Source organism: Lampetra fluviatilis, chromosome 12, assembly GCF_964198595.1.
Source record: "Lampetra fluviatilis chromosome 12, kcLamFluv1.1, whole genome shotgun sequence".
Taxonomy (NCBI): Eukaryota; Metazoa; Chordata; class Hyperoartia; order Petromyzontiformes; family Petromyzontidae; genus Lampetra; species Lampetra fluviatilis.
The window spans coordinates 10,502,240-10,517,306 of NC_136286.1; the positions used below are offsets into that span (position 1 = coordinate 10,502,240).

At 40.8% G+C, this 15,067-nt stretch overlaps 1 protein-coding gene across 3 annotated transcripts in view; it reads right to left on the minus strand.

Annotated features, from left to right (window-relative positions):
- Window positions 1–15,067, minus strand: part of LOC144935161 (sodium-dependent phosphate transporter 2-like) — a 76,646-nt gene that overhangs the window by 40,625 nt on the left and 20,954 nt on the right. Inside the window, exon 1 of one of the 3 annotated variants that reach the window (XM_078861622.1) lies at window positions 2,957–3,222. The exons of the other annotated variants lie outside the window; for them this stretch is intronic. The gene's annotated coding sequence lies outside the window, so the exon portion shown is untranslated. Of the gene's footprint in view, window positions 1–2,956; window positions 3,223–15,067 lie in introns of those variants that run through there. 3 annotated transcript variants of the gene reach the window in all.

Here is a 15,067-nt window from a genome sequence, read left to right on the forward strand (position 1 = left end):
CGGCACACGAGGTGGTGGGTGGCCAGCGCCACGCCAGACTGCCTTTGTCTCCCCAGTGGCGATGTTTGCACACCGCACCAGGTACTCATTAGAGGTTGAGTTGACCTAGAGGAGGCCCAGGACCAGTTCAGATAATCGTCACTGGTGTTGGTGGCCGTGAGCGGGAATCGAACTCAGGTTGCCGGATTCGTAGCGCAGCGCGCTAACCGCTACACCACCACCGCTATCATGCACACACACACGCAACACACAAAGACAGGCAACCACGGCTATAATTCATTCTCATTAAACATTTCACCCAGCAGTATAAATGGGTAGTACGACCACAGTTAAGTCGATCGGCAAGTCATGCATGCGGTGGGGTAAAGTGTGGGCACTCCCCTACCTCTTTCACCATGTCTGTCCAGCGGGGGAACAGTAGCGAGCCCTTTCTGGACTCTAGAGGGACTCTCTAAATCTCCCCCCCCCCGTACGGCAGCCCCTTCCATTAACAGTGGCGTAGGCAGGAAATTACAGGGCTGCACCTTTAAACATTTCACATGCAAGCGTACAATCTTTTTAACGTACGAAAGTATGCTAAAAACTGAGAAAAGGCTTTATTGAATCTAAATGAGACCCATAAAGTTAACAATCAAATAACGCAGCATTTTACTTGCGTATATTTTTACATACGTTTATTAAAAACACTTTTTTTTATCTTACCCATACCTTTCCTCGAGCCTGCCGGAAGAAAACACCAACATTGTAAAAGGAAGACTTTGTACTGAAAAAAAACATTCTGTAAAAACCCAGTGCTCGTCACGAGCAGTTAATACTGGAAGCTGCTTCAATCCCTGACTAGAACAAAGGAACTGGTTTGTGCTTCATCTCTTAACAGGTACTTACAGATGGAATTTTGACTATGCATTGCCCCTCGGATGCTCTTCATTTCTCAGTGGTCAAGTGACTGAGCGTCTGCTACTGTAGATGATGGGATGTAGGACGCAAATGCTGTGTGATCAAAGCGGGAAGGCCCTTACGATGTACACAGGTGTACATGCAAGTACCGCACTGTACATTATATAAAATACTATATATACACATCTGTGTGGGTTTGGGAGGAGTGGTGGCACAGTGGTTAGCACACTGTGCTAAGAATCCTTTTCCCTAAATTTGATTCCCAGTCATGGCTAACGCCAGTGACGAGTGATATATGAATTGGTTTTGGGCTCCCGTTTCACCAACCCAGTGTGGTACGGTTGGTATATATAAAAAAAATCCTCGTGACTGACACGGCATATGGCAGGTAGGCGTACATCTGTTGATAAAGCGGTTCTAAATGATTGACTTTTGTTATTAGTATACTGATATGTAAAAGTAAAGAACTGTAATATAAGAAAGGTAACACGTATATCTTAAAATACTATAAGAGGAAGCTGCCATGGTGTAATGGTTAGCACACTGGTCTCCAATTAGATTCCCTTTCCCAATTGAAATATTGGGCAAGTCTCTTAAATGTGAACACTATAGTGAGACGATTGGCAGGTCCAGTGTGGTGGGGTAAAGGTGTGGGAACTCCCACCTCTTCCATGATGTCTGGCCAGTGTGGAACAGCAGGCCAAATACGGTCTCTACACGGGGACTCTCTAGAGCTCCCTTTAGCGGAGGTCTTGTAGGCCGTGCTCAAGCACAGTATATTGAGCACGCCTAATGTCTCTCCGCTATATGTGCCCAAGTCCATTACAACGACCCTTCGTGTCGGAGCCGAGGGCTTGATCCAGTTGACGATAGACTTGGGTGCAATACCACAGCAGCCAGCAGCCCCCTTCTCTTTACATAATCTCCGGGGTCATCATTTAACTGCAATGTGGCATCATTATGCAAGAAGCAATTAATGTAATGCCCTTGCTGTCGTTTATAATAGCTTAGTAATCAAAATGTAATTGGTTAATACTTTTTTTGGGGGGGTGGCGGGGGCGTATTGGCCTATCAACGGAGTCGACATGGGGCAAAAAGATGTTTCACTCGGATAGAGGTAATTTTAAGCATGTGTTTTTTTTTACAAAGGGTCGTCAAAATGTTTTGTCATGTTACTAAAGTAGTCCGCGCAGAACTATTCTGGGTTTTTTTTTTACTAAAGATACCAACTACTTGAATATATTTGAATGTATTAATTCACGTCGATGTATTAAATATATTATGCCTGCAAAACATTAAAATGCTTCAAAGAGCCCTCTCCGGAAACAACTGTCATGTACAGCATACACACAACAGTTTGTTTGGGTTAGGTCACGTAATTATACATTTGTCGTGAAGCACCCGTGTGGTGAACTAGTACGAATTGACATGTTTTGTTTACGTTACAAATCTTAGTAATTGGCTGTGTCGGGTGGTGGCGGGTTTAACGACACATTTATATTTACGAGATCGAACCCAAAAATCTCTATTATGGATAATATTGGTGTTAAAGCAGTGTACACACACATCACCATTCAAGGCATTTTTGGTTACGTATACTGTAAAACCTGCAATAAAAAACTGTTTTAAGAATTAACAAATATATATTTCCTATGAGTGTAGTCCTATTGATTTGTTGATATTCATTCGAATAGTTTTTCATTATCATAACATTCGCCTTCCATTGATTTTTTCTGACATTTTTTAAAATAAGATCCATAACGAATTATGTTAAAAAGGAACAATCATTGCGAAGGCTATTTAAAAACACGTCTTAGCATGTAGCTGTTGCTCCTTTAACCCGTGTATCCAAGTTTCATTTTACGAGGTTAAATCCACAGCTGCGATCTCACAACACGTACATATGCACACTAAAACCCGAGTGCCCCTTTACATGAAACAGTTTAACATCAAGCAAAATATTTTTTAATGACGCAGAACCGTAAAAAGCCAAATACTGTTAACAAATAAGTAACCCATATACAAGTTTCATGGTGTGGTTATCAAGTGCTGGTATTACCTTGCATGAAAACAGCCTGGAGTTGTAGAAAAGCTTCGCATGCTATTTTAAAATCAGTTTGAAAACCAAGCTCGGTTGAGATACGTTTACAGCCAGACAATATTTTTCAGTCGATGAAATCAATCAAAGTGCTGACCAAGGTACCAAATGTTATACGAAGAGAAAAAAAACCAACACTGATAATTGGAAGAAAACAAATCACAAGGTAACACTCATTAACTGCTACGGAGCGGTCACTGAAAGAACATCCCTTGAGCGCTTGTATTTGTAGCCCGACTGCCTGTCGCTGGATCCAATCCCAGGACGCGAGCCCGTGCCCATGAATAGCTCAGAGCGTCGTCGCTGCGCTATGGAGAGGACGGCTCTGCCAGCCTGCAAGTTGCCAATGCGCTGGTCATTTTAGATGCAAACACACGCGCGCACGCACGCACGTGGGTGGGTGGGTGTACGGGCACGGGGATGGGACGTCGCTGTCACGTGGCCTCTCAAATGTCTCAGATGAGTGTATGGGGCTGTACGCTAAACTAATGAAGACGGAAGCTTGTGTTGCCTCCGAAACGTTGTGATTTTTATTTTACTTTTATTAATTTTAATTTTTTACCTTCGTGACTTTACAGAAAAAACCTGAGCCCCCCCCCCCACCCATCCCTCTCCTTTTCCCCTATCTTGAAAAAATATGAATTACATTTTGCACTCGTGTGCAATCATTTATTTCAATTATTTTTCTATTTTTTTTTGGCCAGTAATCAGTGTTTGGCATCTTCTACCGTTTAACACGTCCAGTTCGGTTTTGTTGTTTTACCTTTGTGAACACGAAGGGCAATTTTGCCGCATTGCAAAACCGCGAGGGATGGTGATGCTCCATCCAGCAGTGGATAGACCACGGTTGATGGATTGGGTATTGTACTTTTTCAATACGTCACACATGCTGATATCTACATTTCGCAATATTTTTATACCGAATTTACATTTACTTCAAAAATACTGTACGTGCATCATCACTGCAGCAGTTGTGAATGCTTAGAGATGCATGTAACCTTTACGGCAACACCTGATTAAATCCTCAATTAACTATTGTGCCATGGCCAGCGGAATGAATTAAGGCAATCTTTTTTTGAACCACATTACAAACGTGGTACTCTGCCAAATATTACCATGGGAAGGCCAAATTTGCAAGCCTTTTACACAGCCTCCAAGTATAGTTCCTACATTGTGTCTCAAGATACGAGCGCAGCAGATGCCAAGATGCCGCACATGAGGGCAGCCTCTCGCATCAAGCTGTTCACAGTGCAGCTTGGGTGAATGTATAAAGCACGTAGTGCCCATGTAATGTTGCCTGCGCCAGAACTGCGTAAACCACAGACACACACAAACAACACTCTTGCTTTAGTAACTTTGACTGTGTGGAGAAATGTAAAATAGCAGCTCGTAAATGTGTGTCAGTAAAAACATCACAACTGCTATACTCCTAATACAGGTAGGAACAACAGGTTCCACACTGCCCACCAAGGATTATTTGTCTGTCTGTCGTGCATATTTGCCTGTCGTGCACGAATGCGCTGTCCAACCAAGTTCCTACCTGCCCACTCCGAAGGAACGTGTTATAAAATAATGATACAGACCAATGTATTGACTGTATATAGCATTCATAGGTTACGAGTACAATATTGTAATTATAACCACCACAAAGCGTTCATTGTGAATTCTGAATGTTGTTTTTGTCGAATAAATTTTATACACATTATTCAAATCGTTATAAATCCATTTGCAGTATATATAAACGCATTAATTCAATACCCTTTCATATGCTATACTGAACATTATGTACTGCAATAAAATAAACAGACCTGTCCCTCAACTTACATATAAATTATATTTTTCATCCATCAGCCTATATTGACATTCCAGACCACGATAACATTGTCCTCATGTGTTTTTGAGTTGCACCGCATGTTGTTTAGCAAGATGTTTGACGTTTCGCTACACGTGCTTACAGTATCTTCAGGACCTGCATTGAGCAGCTCATGCTCTCTCTCAACACGTAGTATATTTTGGCTGCTGCCAGTGTTTGATGTATGTTGAACTTCTTTTGCACCGTACGTAGTCAGCCGTGCTAATCGTAAGAGCGGGAGAAGGACAAACTAAACACAAACAGCAATTCCAAAGAAATAAGTTTTCAATCTAGATAATTTAAAAGTGCATAGCTCCAGTGGCTTCCAAATATCAAATGAAATAGCGTTTCAGATGGCCATAGAAGGACATCTGAAAGCGCGCGATGCGGTAACTGCCTTTGTTCGATGGCCAGCCAAAAGCCGCTGCAAGGATGATCGGAATTGGCGTGATGGTTTATCCTCCTCGTCGACATCAGCAAGGTATTGGTCCATTTGTGGCAAGCACTTTGTGTGAAATGTTGACTGCAAAAAGCTACGCAGTAATATTATCCTGTTTTTTTTATTTTTAAACCCATAATGCTCTGCATCACCACAGTGAGTTTCAATTGTGTTGAAGCACTTTTCGATTCTAAGTATTTTACAACAAAGGTCAACGTTACGAACCCCCTGGAGACTCGCTTAACAGCTACCATAATGCTGTATAGCAACCTATATTAAGACACAGAAGTGGTATTTTAGCACAACCATCTGTACCCTTGTGGTCAAAACCCTAATGGAGGTTATGATCATTGGCAAGGGGACTGCAACAGTACTTTAACCCCAATGAGATTATTTGGGAATAATAGAAAAAGCAGTGGTTTGCATTGTAAAAAAAACACATTTTAACTTCAATGCAGTACACAATAGGGAAGGCTCTGGAACGAGGTAGAAATTAAAGAAGTGGGACCAGTTGTTGGACCAAAATTATCAGGCCTATTTACCAAATGTGTACACAGAAATGTATTATTGTACCTTCAATTCCGGAATTATTCCAATGTAATTTTTCTAATACAAAAAGATTAACACAACTGATTTGAACAATTGAACCTTATGGCGGGACCCCGGGGTCCCATAAGCCCCCGGCTCTCACATAAACTGCGTTGCGACGTCATTTTATGTCTGTTGAAGACGAACGATACGCCAATCTATTCCTCTCGATGAGCTCTACACGAGAAAGTTTCAAACTTTTGTTTTTTCTGCACATTCGTCCTTGATGCGCTCGCATGACATGACAACAGAATGATCCGCGCCAGGCGGGTTGCGGCGTTTATGTGCGCGGTGGGACGGAGTCGCCAAAAATGTATTAATTAATGTCGATTTTGACTTCCGTTTTATTCGGGACCCCGGGTCCCGCCATGAGGTTCAATTACTGGACAATTATCTTCTTATAACATGCATATTAACTTTTGATGAAGTACATGAGAGAAGAGAATACAGAAATGGTTAACTTGTAGGATAACTAACCATTTTTCGACAATTATGCATATTCATAATATATTCTTTGGGTCTTTCGGTAAAGTCACGTAGATAGGTTTAAAAAATAATAAGAATAAACAAAAAACTATGCCTTGCCTTTTTAGACACGATTTAGAATGTTATTCAGTGGAAACCGATGTCATCCTACAAGCTCTCACAAACCCAAGGCCTTAAAAACATATAGAGAAATGATCAAAGCCATGTATAAAGGAGGAAGAGCTGGAATGAAAATAAAAATTAAATACAACTAAGAATAGGAATCGGGCGAGATAATGTGAGAGACGTCATATTGACTGTTGATGAAAGTAAATACAATTTAAATCACTCTACAGAGCAGTGGCATCCTCTGCATAACAACAATAAGCACATTCAACATTTACAAGCGAGTCTGTAATATTTCCGTATAAATTTAGAATATATTGAGTCATAGCAGTTCCAAGCAAAACTCCTCTGCTATTCACACAATTTGAGGTGCAATTGTTACGCGAGTTGTGTAGGCGTACGAGCATTTATTGTGGCATTAGATCCCACAGTCTGTGAACAGCTCATACCGAACTGCACTCAGAATTCAGTACAGTACTAAACAGAAAAGCAGATTTGTTGTCTTACTAAAAACGAAAAGGCAGTTGTAGAGCTAAGTCAATTAACCAGGGAAATAGGGGGCTCGGATAAATGAAAAACACAGATAGTGCACCGTGTATGTAAATTAGGCTATGTAGTTCTAGATTTGAAGCTTTACTGGCTGCAAGGATTCATACTCTTAGTACCTTTCGGTAAAGTCACGTAGGTAGAAAAATGAAATTAAAATTAATAAATAATAAAATAATAAAAAATTACGACGTTTCGGAGGCAACACAAGTCTCTGTCATCAGGTGGGACCGTCACAGCCAGATTTTGCAACCCATACATGTCGAGGGGCACAGAATTGTCTTTTTTTGGCATCTTAAAAGAGGTCAACTTATGTGGACACTGAGCCACAGACTGTCTCATGAGTGAAGAGCAGCGAATACCTACACCAGCATGCGAAAATATACGGCAAATAATTTCTTCACTATTATTTTGGCTAAGCGCGCCGTTAATCTGCCCACGGATAGTTGAGAATGGACTGTGTTGTGTTCCGTGTTCCGCACTATAAGCAAACAGTGCGGCAGCAATATTTGTTGATCACAGCATGTACAGTTGAATAGCAAGCATTTACCCACAGGAGGCATGGAGTTTGAATGAAAATGCTCGGGCACTGTTGACAACAATCCAAAATGAGATGGAAATCCAAGCGATCTGTGTCAACGAACACAAACACACATCAGCCGAGGTCAGCGACTTCTAAAAGACCATCGAGATATCCAGGGCTCTAAGCAAATGCAATCTGGTTGAAAATCAGGTTAGTATTGTGGACTTCTTTATAGTGATGAGGCACCGACGTTACATTGTCAGCACTGACCACACTATTCTGAGTTTAAGGCAATAAATGATTAATTACTATGACACGCTCATGTGACCAAGCTAGCTAGAGCCGAGAAACGAACACATTCGCCTATGTAGCCATTCCATGAACACTGATGAGGTGCCATGTGGCTCAAATTAAAGCCTGCCAAACGAGAATCTGCTTTTCAAATAATACAACAAACATATCAGCCATTCTCAATCGACTGATGGATGAAGACCTCCCCCCCCCCCCCACATATTGGTCATGGATATTTTTTGACCAAACCTCACTACGTTGATCAGTGCAGAATTGTGAAGAAGCCCCCCCCCCTCTCGCTGAGGGCAATACCGGGTTCTTAGATCGCTCGACGAACAACTTTATACATAAATGTTTTTGATTAGACCGTGTTTGTTTGAATGTTTTCTGGCTGCCATAAAGACAATTTGTTGACCTTTTCACACATTTTCTGCACGTTTCTCAGTTGCCTCTACAGTATTTGCCTAATATGGCCACTTTCTTTTCCATAAATTACATATTTCTTGGAAAAAATTTTTTCAGTGAAACTCACCTTCAATATCATATATTATTGTGAAAGGCAGTCTTTCTTATATTTTTAAGGTTTAAAAAAAAAAATTCTATGTAAAGTACTGAAAATTACTTGATGTAATCCTTGTCACGCTTCCAAAAGAGGCAATGTTTAATCTGTCTCAATGGGTTTATTTAATCTCCTGGTTAAAGGAAACCGCCTGACAGATGTTAGCCATGGCCGAGAATTGAACTCTGATAACCGGATTCATAGTGCTGCACGCCAATCACTGTACCACCGCTCCCCCACGTTACCTGCTTTTATCACAAAAAAATATAACTTCAGAAATCAAAGTTACATGTTCTTCTTTTAGTACGCCATCATTAACATGAGATCCGTGTTGTCGTTTTCACTCTAACCAGCGAGAGCCTCTAGCACCAAGCTGCTTGGTCTAAAATAACCGCTCGGCACCCACTACAAATGTCACCATTGGAGACAGCAGAGGAGTTGTGGCACGTCACTGCTCGTCATCCACTCTATTTTCAGAGCCGAGTTCCACAACCAAGTTTAAACAACGGCAACGCACTGGACTTGCGTTTTATAAACGATTTCACGCAACAACAAAAAAAACTTTTAATAGAATTCATGTTTTCGCTTGTCGTCGATCACCGAATGTTTACCATGCAAACCCACTAATGGGGCACATGGACAAAAACCTGTGGGCTACATGTTCTGTGATGATATTACCACGACAAACACGTGACAAATCGGGATATAGTTTGTGAAACGTAACGGGTATTCGTACAAAGCTATTTCACTCAATACAGTGCTGCACTGTATACGGTTCCCCTAATAAAACAATCCTACTGAGAATAACCGATTTATGTTCTTCATAGCAGGTGTTGTTTTTAATGAAATGTTAATTTTTTACTGTTACGATTGTAATGATGACTACATTCGCTATGAATAGCATTTGACCTTGGCATTAGGTCTGTCATGGCTTAACAAAAGAGAACACACTATTGAGTAAACAGGAAAATGACACACGCCGGTACCGTACATTACAGGAAGGGGTGAATACTACCATCTTCATACTCATATTTCTGTGATGCACATTATGTTACATTTCTGGCAAAGTCTATAAACATCTGTGGGACACGCTCAAATAAACCTGACAGAGCCAAAAGCTGTGGGATCTTTTTTAAATCCGAACAAAGTCACCAAAAACAAAAAGTCATGTCAATAGAGTTAAAGCTATTGCTGGCTATGCTGCCTCCGTAATTCTCGAAGCATTGGCAACTGAACCTTACATGTTACAACCACGCAGTAGGGGTCTCGGTGCTATGAAATATTATAAATAGAGTATGTTGGACTTGAACTCGTTCAATTGAGATCTACTGTCGGGTCAATAAATAGAATATTTTTTCCAGTTGATGTTAATTCGATTTTTCAGTGACTGTTTAATGGCTTCCTGTAGATAAGAAATTTAATAATTGTAATCAGAGACGGAGCGAGTAACGCAAAGCTGTTGGGCTTTAATGCAACCCAAAACGGTTATATCACATCATGGATGCCAGCATTGCCACTATATCTCATAGTTAAACACAGGATGGGAGGTTGAACGAAAGGAAAATACGACACAGCAGAAAAATTGGATATTTCATATTTACTCTTATATTGGTGTGGTATTTAACAATAAATAAATATCTCGATGCTAAATCAGTATTCATGAAATATCACCAAGTGCACCCTTCTCTTAAGGATGCCTTTTCATCATCATGTAGTGCGCTTATTTATAGAGTACTTTATTATACCGTTCTCCTACTGTAAAACTAATTTAAAATGCAAAAACAAATACAAGCTAGCAGACAGAAACTGCAGGAGGCCTTTTGATCCCAAAATATTTACGTGATAAATCGGGAGGGAGAAACTAAACTTGGCCTTGGGAAAGTGGGCGTCACACAGGCGAAGACATGAGAAAGGACAGTTAACTTAAACAATGTTTCAACCGGGTGTCTTGGGAAAATTATTCCTGAAATGGAGTGTGCTGTAATTTGTTCTGTCTTTATTTATTTCAGCACTGCATGACTTCATATAAAACTGGAGAAGAATATTATCCATCGAGTAGAGCAAACCCTTGCCCACTGCAGGGGTTACGTTCGTGAAAATCACCACAATTGGCAAATCTGCAATCCGCAAACTCAAAGGCAAATGGGAAAACAAGGGGTTCCGGTTCATGGTTAGCAATACCACACTCCTTTTGCTTTACGTTATCCTACATGAACCCAAACGTTAAACAGAAAGAATTTTAATGTAAAATAAGATTAATATTTTCTAGTGTTGCCAGGTAAAAGGGTAAAAAACCAATTATCATATTTTTCTACTGGCAAATAAGGTTCCAATGGTGTACGTAGAACTTGTAGAGTAAAAGTATATAATTAAAACAATTCATGTAGTGTACCAAATTAATGTTGTGTACAGTACTGTACAAGGATCCAGCAAGAAAAATCGTGCTGTTGAACATCACTGGCTCAATGGAGGCTGGGAACACCGTTTGACCCGGTGTAACAGGCTAAAATAACCCCTGCCCCGATTAAACCCGGGTATAGTTTGGGCCAGGCCAGAGTATACCCGGGGGGATAAAGTGTCCTAGGCTAAACTATACCCCCCGGGGGTTTAAACTAGACTCGGCCAGACCATACCCCTCCAGGCCAGAATATGCCCCATGTGAAAGTTCAAAGGCAATTATTCATACAGATAACAGCCGACAACGAACTTCAATCGATATCTAAAAAGCGTACAAATGGAAGTAAGAATCTCAATTTGATCAATTGAAGCATTTTTAGGTTTCGGGTTATTATTAAAGTTTTTCTGGTTGAAGCAATCAAAGTCTGTGTAGTACAGTTTTAAATAAAATGTTGGAAAAATTTAGTAATTCATGTGTATATTGCTCAACACTATTACTATAATGGGGGTATGATTTGGCCTAGAGGGGCATAATTTGGCCTAGGCCATAATATACCTCAGAGTATAAATTGGCCTAGGCCATAATATACCCGGGTATAATCTAGCCTAGGCCGTTTTAACCCCGAGTATACTACGGCCTGTGGGTATACTACGGCCTGTTACACCAGGACCTGCGATGGACTACTTGGGAGACAAGATGGTGCGCGTGTGTTCAGCCACGGCAGAATCATTGCGAGCACTTCAGTTGACGATGCGTACAGGAATCTCGCGGTCAACCGCGAATGGTCGAGCCGCAAGGCTGCGATCGGTGGACCATACCTCAATAAATTTGGCGTGAAACTGCGACCAGCTAAACCCGTGAGAGGGAAGGTTTTGCTGTTGTCATCTCTTCAGAATACGCTGTAATTACAAACCTGTTTTTTGAAAATAACATTTGCGTTGTATTCCTCAGTTATTGCACCCGCATTTTTTCCCTTTACATTCTTTATTAATTATTTATCCAGCCTAACAACCAAATAGTTTCAAAACACAGGCCAAAGGTATCGTTGGAGCGGCGAACAGGACTAGTCTTAGGTAGGGGTGGCGACATGGCCTACCTGTAACGCATTCTCCACTTGTTTACAGAGGTTCACGGTTCATTATCCAGCGGCCACTCAGATTAATACTGCTGGGTACATTGACCATACAATCCTCGCCGTCGGCTTCACAGTGGACGTTTTAAGATGCCGTGGAGTCATTCACAAGGGTAGGGCGCCATTGTTTGCCAACGTCAGGATTCAAATTTGCCAAAGTACTGAAAACATTTCCAAAAAATGTATCAATCGGAACTGTACGTGAAACAGTCATCGCTCTCAACTGCGAAAACCTGGCAGGATCCCTGCTGAAAACGATTCATGAAATTCAGTGAGAGGCTTTCATGGGTAAGAAAAGTGACATTAAAAAAAAAAACTTTTACAAAATATTGACATCCATTAGTGTGCCTCAGTGTTGGCATTATATTTCTTCTGTTATATACTCATGTCGATTTGAAATTTGCTGGTGAATGAATGCACATACATTAACATATCCTGCAGTGTACAAAACAGTTTACAAGTATAGGGCACATACCACCAGAGGTTTAAGGGCAATTTGGTTGATAAGAAGGAATGATTCGTGGCTCTGGTGGATCAATTTTTGCGACAGTTGCTTCCTTGATTTTGGAAATGTCAATGATCAATTTTATAAAAGAATTCCTCTACCTTTGAAAATTTGTATGTAATCATTCGATGGTTCTTTGATTTGCTGGCATTATGTTGTCTGTTATTTTGCTTCTGTTTGCTTTTAGGGGAAAAAAACAAGCAATACCATGTACATGCACAACTCACTGTTACTGATTATTGACTGTAAAGTCTTTGTATGGCACGTTCTCGGATATTTCAGGAATCTATGTATGTGTATGTAGACTTCTTTCGCACCGTATGTAGCCAATCGTGCTAATCGGAGGTGCGGGGGAAGGACAACAAACTAAAACAGAAAAAAACTGTTATAGAAATGAGTTTTCAATCTAGATTTAAAAGTGCATAGCTCCAGTGGCTTCCTAATATCGGAAGAGCGTTCCAGATGGCCGTAAAAGTGCGTCTGAAAGCACGTGATGCAGTGACCGTCTTTGTTCGATGGCTAGCCCAAAGCCGCTGCGAGGATGACCAGAGTTCGTGTGATGGTTTATGCTCCTTGACGAGATCAGCAAGGTGTTGCGGTTCATTTGTGGCAATCACTCGGTGTGTAATGAGTGTGCTCTTATGAAAGGAAGCTGGAATAAGCAACAATGGCAATAATTGTTGAAGTAGATGATATATTTAGCTTTTTAAAAGATCATACGACTAGCGGAGAAACATCCCAATTAGTTCTCTTTGGCTCGAGTACAGCGTTTTGGAAAAGCAGCATCTCGTGTTTACAATAACAATTAAGCAGAGTACAATGTTTCCATTTATAGTCATATAATTAAAAAGTATACAGTTAACTTGTTATTTTAGTTGTGTAGCTAAGGACTCACCTGCAAGTGTTCTGCCATCGTGTTCTAAGCCTATGTTAGCAACACAAGTCCATCTACTGTAGTCTATAGACTGCAATTTTACGTCACCAATTTTTTATGACTTGTACGTATTATTTTAGTTACAGTGGGTCACTGAATGCCATCTGCTTGCAATGCTTCAGTGGTGAGAGGCTGCACAGCAAGGCCTGACATCAACGTTCAGAGCTATTAATGGGTGATGGTCTCGGATTTGTGGGTCAACGGCCAACAACACACGAGTGTATACACAATGTCCAGCAAAGGTTTAAATAACACGACGTTCTGTCATTTGCAAGCCATTTTGAAAAAGATGACGCACAACGCAGCACCCATGTCCTGCCTAGGACTTCCATACACTGTAAAAGGTCAAATCAACTTCAGGACTTACTTCATTATGAAAACAGTAAATATAGGCATTATGGCTATTTGAAATCATTAATTATTTCTTATACTCTTCTGCCTAATTGTCGTGCAGTGTAGTATTGTATACAGTACCCATTACTGTTTGTTACTGGCCTTTTGACGCTTTGGGGCTACTGGGCTTGTGCTCAGAAACTGTGTAAAGAAATATCACTGGAATGGAAATTAAAGGTTTTTTTGGGTCTCTTAAAAACCCTTAAATGTCTTCATATTTTGTTCTTTTCTGGCTTGTATGAAAGCAATCAGTCAATGCCACACCGATGTGAAATGATGTCTCAGAAGCAATGCAGTAAATTATCAAGACACCTGTTTCATTGCTTGATATTCAGGCCCAACACTTCTAAGGTGGCTATTCACTACATTGTGCCTTCTTGTGCCTCAACTCCTGAAATTGTTAAATTAATGACATGACCTTTCACACCTTCCCACACACCCAGGCACAATTGGGGAGACCAGCAGGATTGTAGGTTGAAGAGGAAGGGGGAGAAAGATGGTCTGTGAAAACTGGCACCATCGATTTTGCAAGTGTGGTTGCAAATTAAAGTACAGTGCAATGTTTATTCCACGGAAAAGGAAATACTGTCCCCCTGTAGAAACATTTTCCTGCGCAGCCATTCATATTACAGAATACAGATTCTGGAATTTCAATTCAATTAGATCATCTAATAGTGGTGGAGTGGTGGCACAGTGGTTATCACACTGTACAATAAACCCCGTAACCCACATTTGAATCCTGGCCACAGCGAAATGTCAGTGGTGAGTGATATCTGAACCAGTCTTAGGGCCCCCTCTTCACCAACCTGCACTTTCCAGCATGGTGAAGTATGGTCAAACAGCCCCTGGGTGTGGGGAGGGGTGCTTTATCCAGCAATTGGTAAGCAGTGATCACTTCAATAGAATTATAATTTACATAGAGTTTAAATGCATCTCCAGCTCACCATGTATTTTGAAAAAAGTGACACATGTGTATCATGGGTAAACAGAGGTGTATATAACTATGCATTGTTTCGTATATACAGTCCTTAAAATACACATAAAATGCAGTGAAAGGCTGTGGAGATGCCTTTTGAATAGTTGTACAATCTAATTTGATCAAATAGGAGTACAGTGAATGCATTCGATCTTTCCTAAGGTACCATTGCTCTGACAGGATTCATTACAATAAAAAAAGAACGAAAGCTCCTGGTGTCAGACACAACAGAGAAAGACAAAAAATTTAAATAGTCCCACTGCAGCGTTGGCTCAAGAGTCGAAAACCAAATGGTGCATTTTAACGTGGCTTTGGTCTCTAAAGGGCAAGCAGAGGACGCGACTG